The sequence below is a fragment of the Furipterus horrens genome, unplaced genomic scaffold, assembly GCF_987537825.1.
Source record: "Furipterus horrens unplaced genomic scaffold, mFurHor1.1.pri manual_scaffold_5, whole genome shotgun sequence".
In the NCBI taxonomy this organism is placed as follows: domain Eukaryota; kingdom Metazoa; phylum Chordata; class Mammalia; order Chiroptera; family Furipteridae; genus Furipterus; species Furipterus horrens.
The window spans coordinates 36,687,365-36,694,322 of NW_028327175.1; positions in this window are offsets into that span (position 1 = coordinate 36,687,365).

The window sequence follows — 6,958 nt, forward strand, 5'->3', positions numbered from 1 at the left end:
TGAACGAGTTATGAAACCTCTGCACTTGCCTCCTCATTTGTGGAAAGAAGATAATAACACCTATCTACACAGTGATTAAGGATTAAGTGGGATAACGATTACAAAGTGATCATAGTGGGTTTCAATATGGAAGCGGGTGATTAATGTTTGTGGAGTGCTTACTGCATTCCAGGCTCTGTTCTGAGTGCCATGCATGTACCCATGTTTACACAGGTATATTATCCTCCTCTTACAGAAGAGAAAATTGAGGCGAGGGAAAGTGAAATCACTGAAACCACATAATGACCCCGTAGGAGAACCCGTGTTTGAACTCAAGCAGTCTGATTCCAGAGCCAGCACACTCTCCTGCTTGCCCCTTCCCCTTCCCTCCAGTGGACAGACGCAGCCCACAGGTCCCCCGCTCCCCACCTCCGCATCCATCCAGGCTCCGCTCCACATTCCAGTCTCCCCTGGTGCACTCCATTCCGCGTTCTCGCTCCAGCCTCACCTGACGTCTTACAATCAGGTATTGCGTTTTCTCTGCACTCAAGTATACTGTCTCTCTCCTTTTACTTTGCCTGTACTCATATATCAGCTTATAATTGTCTTCCAGGTCTTTCTGTACTCTATTCCTAGAAACTGCATCAGAAAAATAGACCACATCTCCAAACTCTGGGAGGAGCATGCTATTTGCACCAACAGCCCAGCTGCCATTACCAAGCCAGATCTCCTCATTTCCATTCACTCAACCAGCAAGCGTTGGCCAAACACCTGCCATGTTCGTTTCAGTAGACGGAGATCACGTGGGCCCTGCCTTCTAGGACCTCACAGTCTAATGAGGAGATGATGTTTATGTAGAAAATTTTAATAAGTTGTGATAAGTACAAAAAAAAAAAATGCTGTTAATAACAACTCCATCTTTGGCTCTTCTCACTCAGGAATTCCCCGTCTGCCCTTCACGAGGGCTGTCACACTGCCCCTTCCGTCTCATCTCTGCTGCCACCCTGTGGTTGACTTGCTCCCTACCTTGTTCCTGAACTACAGCAATCACCTGCCAACGTCTCACTCACTGCCTGCCTCACCCTCCTGACTCTCAGAACCAGCCCACCTCCTGCTGCAGAATCACCCGTGCTGTCACTCTTAAGCAAAGCCGCCTGAGAAGAAACCTGCCTCTGTCCTTGCTTCGCTCCATTTCCCTCTACGCATGTGCACATCACTTCACATACCATACCTAAAAGAGACTTCTTGCATTTTTCCAAAAACAATTCACCTTCCTATTTCCTACTATTTCCCTTGCCCACGCTGTCCTCCCACTCTATCAGCTCATTATTCTCTCTGATGCTCCTCCAGGGTTTAGGTCAAGTCACCTCCTCTGTGAAACCTTCTCTCATTCTCCCACAATGTGTGATGGTTCTGTTCTCTGATTTGCTGTATGATGAATTTGTAGTTCCTTTAGGGCACTTCAACTCTCTCTCTCGCATTACTGTTATTTGTATGTCTTATCTTATGGTCTCCGTATCTTTAGGCCAGTACTTCGTCTTTATGATCTTTGTTCAATACAGCACCTATGTTATGCCTCAAGCACAGCATGTGCCGAATAAATAATGAATATGCTCTTTATTTTTTGTATATGAGAAAATATCTCATGAGGACCCAAGAAGAATCTCAAGTTTTTTCTTTTTTTATTATCACCCAATTTTTCATCCCTAGGTAATATGCTAGGCAATGAAAGTACAAAAATAAAGACACGAAGAGCTGCACTAAATATACATTCTTATCAGGGAGACTGGCACATAATACAAATAAAATAATAAGATACATGAAAAATAATATAAGTTGCAAAATTATGGCAGTTCTACCACCAACTAGGTGTGTGACTTTGACCAAATTACTCACTCTGTTAAGGTAAGTGTTGATGATTTTAAAATTTATAGGCAGTCTATGAATTTGTGATTCCAACCATTATATAACCTACTCTGCTAATGAATGGCCCTTCTATATTAGTAAGTGCCAATATATCAGCAAAAATTGTCAATGTTAATTAATTCAAGGGAAATTAAGTATACAACAACCAAAAAAAGGTAAAAAGCTGCAACTGAAATTGATAATTAGACAATGAGAAAAATCAATCAAATGTGCTTCACCAGCACCACTAGATATTTGTTTTTAATTGGCTGCCAGTCTGCTGTTTGTAGTCAGGGGACAAGATTGCACACCATATTGTCAACATTTTGGAATCTTCCTGGCTGGAACAAGATCTATAGCAGCAAACTGATGGACACAGCCAGGGTTACAGTTCTGAGGAAATGGCTGGGGCTTAAGGAGCAGCGATTTCATTTGAAAAGTGAGTCTGAGAGATGTTAAGTCATGCAGAAGGATACACAGCTGGTTAATGACAAAGCCAGGATGAGAAATTCCCCAGTGCCATAAAATGCAGGGTGTGTGTATCTGGGCTGCTCTTCCAGAACGAACGATGCTGTGAAATGCCACCCCTTTACCAAACCCCCAAATGAAAATCAGATCACCCTCCAAAGTTCATGATTCAAATTATTTAAAATTAATAACCAGAATAGCCATGTGTTTTGTCACCTTTAAAGAGAGTTGCCTTATAAAACCATTGAAAACATATCATAAAAAAAAAAAAGACTCAGTACCAAGAGTGGTTATCATTCATATAATCATAGGAAAGTAAGACCACAGAGACAAATGTAGACAGTGCTCACCCCAGCTCTTTCCAGGTGAAAAGGAGTCTTGACCAGCAGATTTTGGTTTTGACACTTCTCCTCCAAGGCTATTCCAATGATAGAGAAGGGTGTCCTACTTTACCCCAGCCTAAGATATATAGCTCTGATTCTGTGCTCATCAAGCCTGGTTATTGATTGGTTTGCTATAAGATTTGTCAGTTGGAACAGAATATGTTGGTCAAGCTGCTGAGTATTTTGGTTTATGAGACAGTTATCTTTATCATCACAAATTAATCTGTCATTATCATTGACACAACTTTCTCATTAGCTGCCTAATATGACTCCTCTAAGAAGCATATGCCCTCTCAGTAGGCTCACAAAGTCAAGTCTCTGGATGTGAAAGGCTGAGGTCTAAACCTTGGAACTTGGAAAATTCTTCTGCAAAAGCACCTTGCAGGGACTCCAGAAAAAGAGTGGATTCCCTTCTGTTAGAGACTTACTTGACCATTATACATGCCCTGTACCCTTTCTTCAAACTCTTCTAGTTGGTACTTAAATTAGGTAACAACTAGGTTGCTTTTGCCTTGAGCACCAGAGAGCCTAGTTGTGAATAATGCTGTGGTAGCCATGAGAGATGCTCTCCCCTGGGCTCCCATATTGTGCCACTGGTATTGACCACAGGGGGTTGGAAATGTGTGTGTGTGAGTGTGCAGGTCAGCCTTGCCTCTGTGATGTGGGCAAGGGCTTCCTTTTGTTCATCTCTCTATCTCCACACCAGGTGCCTGGCACATCACAGGTATTCAATAAATGCTTGGGAATAAAGCAATCAATGAATATCATAAAAGACTTACTGAGGATTTAACATGCTAAATTTAGAACTACAAATGATATGGTTCCTGTCCTCGAGTAAAATCAATGAAAAATTTAAGACCTGAACTGTGAACCGTAATTTGGTCTTAGGTATGGATCATTATCAAACAAAAGAACCCAACAACCAAGACATCATTTCAAAACAACAAATTCTCTTTTTCCATGTCTCAGACATTGTGAAAGGGAATCTTAGTTCACAGCAACAATAAAGTCTACTTCTTTTCATATGGTTTCTTCACATTACTCAAGCTCTTTCCATGTGCCTCTCTTCTTTAGATTCTCCCACCAAAGCACCCCTTCCAGACCTAGTCCTCAAGTCTCTGTCCTTCTAGTCCTCCTTTTCCCTTGATTCTGCATCACAAAAGCCCAGAAAAACTGGTCTGGCAATATTAAACAATGCATGCAATTTAGAAGTAGAAAAAAAATGAATAAGCAAAACGAGGACCATTCTATATTGGCAGTGAAAGAAGAGCACCTCAAAATTATCATACATTATAAATGATAGCCTATTCATATATAGATACAGTGTAAAGATGCCAAAACAACTAGGATATAATACAAAGAAAAAAGTGCTTAAATTATTTAAGCTTTCACTATCTTTAAGAGACTTATGGCAGACACTTGTTGCCTGATATTAAACTATACCACAATTCTACAGTAATTAGAACAGCCCGGTACTGGCATAAAAACAGCCACACAGATCAATGAAACAGAATAGAGAGCCCAAAAATAAAACCATACCTATATGGTCAATTAATCTATGACAAAGAAGGCAAGAATATCAATAAACAGGGTTGGAAAAATTGGACAGACACATGTAAAAGAATAAAACTGGATCAGTTTCTTACACCATATGCAAGAGTAAACTCAAAATGTATTAAAAACTTAAATGTAAGACCCAAAACCATAAAACTCTTAGGACAAAACATAGGCATAAACTCTCTGACATCACTCTTAGTAATGTTTTTTTGGATACTGCCTCCTTGGGCAAGGGAAACAAAAGAAAAAATAAACAAATAGAACTACATCAAACTAAAAGTTTTTGTACAGTGAAGGAAACCATCAACAAAATAAAAAGCAACCTACTGAATGGGAAAAGATACTTGCAATGATACATTTGATAAGGGGTTAACATCCAAAATATATGAGAAACTCATATAACTTAAAATCAAATAAACAAATAATTTGATTATAAAAATGGAAGGAGGGCCTGAATAGACATTTCTCCAAAGAGGACAAACAGATGGCCAATAGACATATGAAAACCTGCTCAATGTCACTAATCATTAGGTAAATAGAAATTATAACTGCAATGAGATATCACCTCACACCTGTCAGAATGGCTATCATCAATTAATCAACCAACAAGCATTGGCAAGGATATGGAGACGAGGGAACCCTTGCGCACTGTTGGTAGGACTGTAAATTGGTGCAGTCACTGTGAAAAACAGTATAGGGGTTCCTCAAAAAAATGAAAACTAGAACTACCATATGACCCAGCAATTCCACCTCTGGGTATTTATCTGAAGAAACCCAAAACACTAATGAGCACTATGTTCACTACAGCATTATTTACAATAGCCAAGATATAGAAGTAACCTAAGTTTCCATCAATAGACAAATGGATAAATAAGCTGTAGTACATACATACAATGGAATATTATTGAGCCATAGAAAAGAATGAAATCTTCCCATCTGCAACAACATGGGTGAAACTAGAGGGTATTATGCTAAATAGAATAAGTCAGACAGAGAAAGACAAATACTGTATGATTTTGCTTATATGTGGAATCTAAAAAAAAAACAAAATAAATAAGGAGGTAAAACAGAAACAAACTCATCAATACAGAGAACAGACTCATAGTTGCCAGATGGGATGGGGCCTAGGCATGTAGGTGAAAAGGGGAAGTAATTAAGAAGTACAAATTGCTGGTTATAAAAGCAGTCACAGGGATATAAAGTACATAATATGGGAATATAGTCAATAATATTATAATAACTATGTATGGTATTAGATGGGTACTAGAATTTTCGTAAGTTATATAAATGTCTGATTACTATGATGTACACCTGCAACTAATATAATACTGTATGTCAACTGTAATTGAAAAGTTTCTTTTAACTTTTTTAAAAGAGACTTAAAACACTCAATCACAATATACTTATTGAGCACCTACTATAAGAATTGTTTTGGAAAGGTTACTGTATCACCCCTACATTTATTTGGATAGTCAGTAGAAGAACTCTCATAACTCAGCTTATACAGCTACAATTTCTTACAGTGATATAGTAAGGATGCACAACCAGATCATATGAAAAATTCTAGAAAATTTCATATAGAGACTTCCTGATGTTCTCTTCCTTTCATGAAAGATCACATGGAGAACATATCCTCCAGCAACAAAAAAAATGCAGCAACATGTATGTAATGAATCAGCCTAGTAAACCACCTTAGAGACTAAGCACCTGAGGATTTTATTGGGGGTTGGGCATGTAGGCACTCTCTGCCTAGAACATAAAAGAACATTAAACTCCCAGAGGGAAGCAAGTGTTCAAGCATAAACTGTTGTTTGCACAAAACTCTAGGCACAATGAGCCACACTTACCAGTTAACTGTTGACTGAGAGGACTCTGGAAACCAAATTCCTAGATGTCAGCCAAGGGCCAATGTTGCGATCAGGCCTTTCTAAGGGTGGCAGCCTCAGGCCTGCTATGTTAACTCTTTTCTGCACAAAGACCAAATTCTTTCCCTTGAGACAATTAAATATAAAGAAATAAAATTTATACAGAAAACTTGCAATGCATACAGTAGGTATACTGTATGTATAACAATAAAGCAACATTTCCCAAAATGTTCTCTGGACAGACTTCATCAGAATCACCAGGATTTTTGTCAACCTACTGGCTACAACTCAAAGCATCCAAAGAAGTTGAAGAATTGGGCATCAGTCCAAGACACAGGTTCAGGTGAGATTATAGGAGACTCTGAATACCAAAATGGAAAATTTGAACTTGAATGCATAACATGAGAAACCACTGAAAGTTTTCTTTTCCTCTTCATCAACTAATAATAAAATAAAAACTCATTGCACGTAGATGAATTTGACCACCTTATATTAAACACAGAGTAAAAATAGTAGGCCAGGAAACCAGAAGATCAGAAAGAAAATGATTATAACTAACATCTAGAGACCGCTCACTAGGAGTTAAGAGTTAGGCACTACTGTCCAAGGTGATTTACATGAATGCTCATGTCAGCCTTCTAAAGTAGGTGCTATTGTCCCATTTAATTGAAAAGCTTGCCCAATGTCATATGAAGAATTCCAGCCTAGATAGTGTGATTCCAGAAATCATGTGGAAGTCAGGACAATAGAAAAAGAAATGAGTGGTAGGCCAGTGCCTGTGGCAAAGGAGAGGAAGTAACC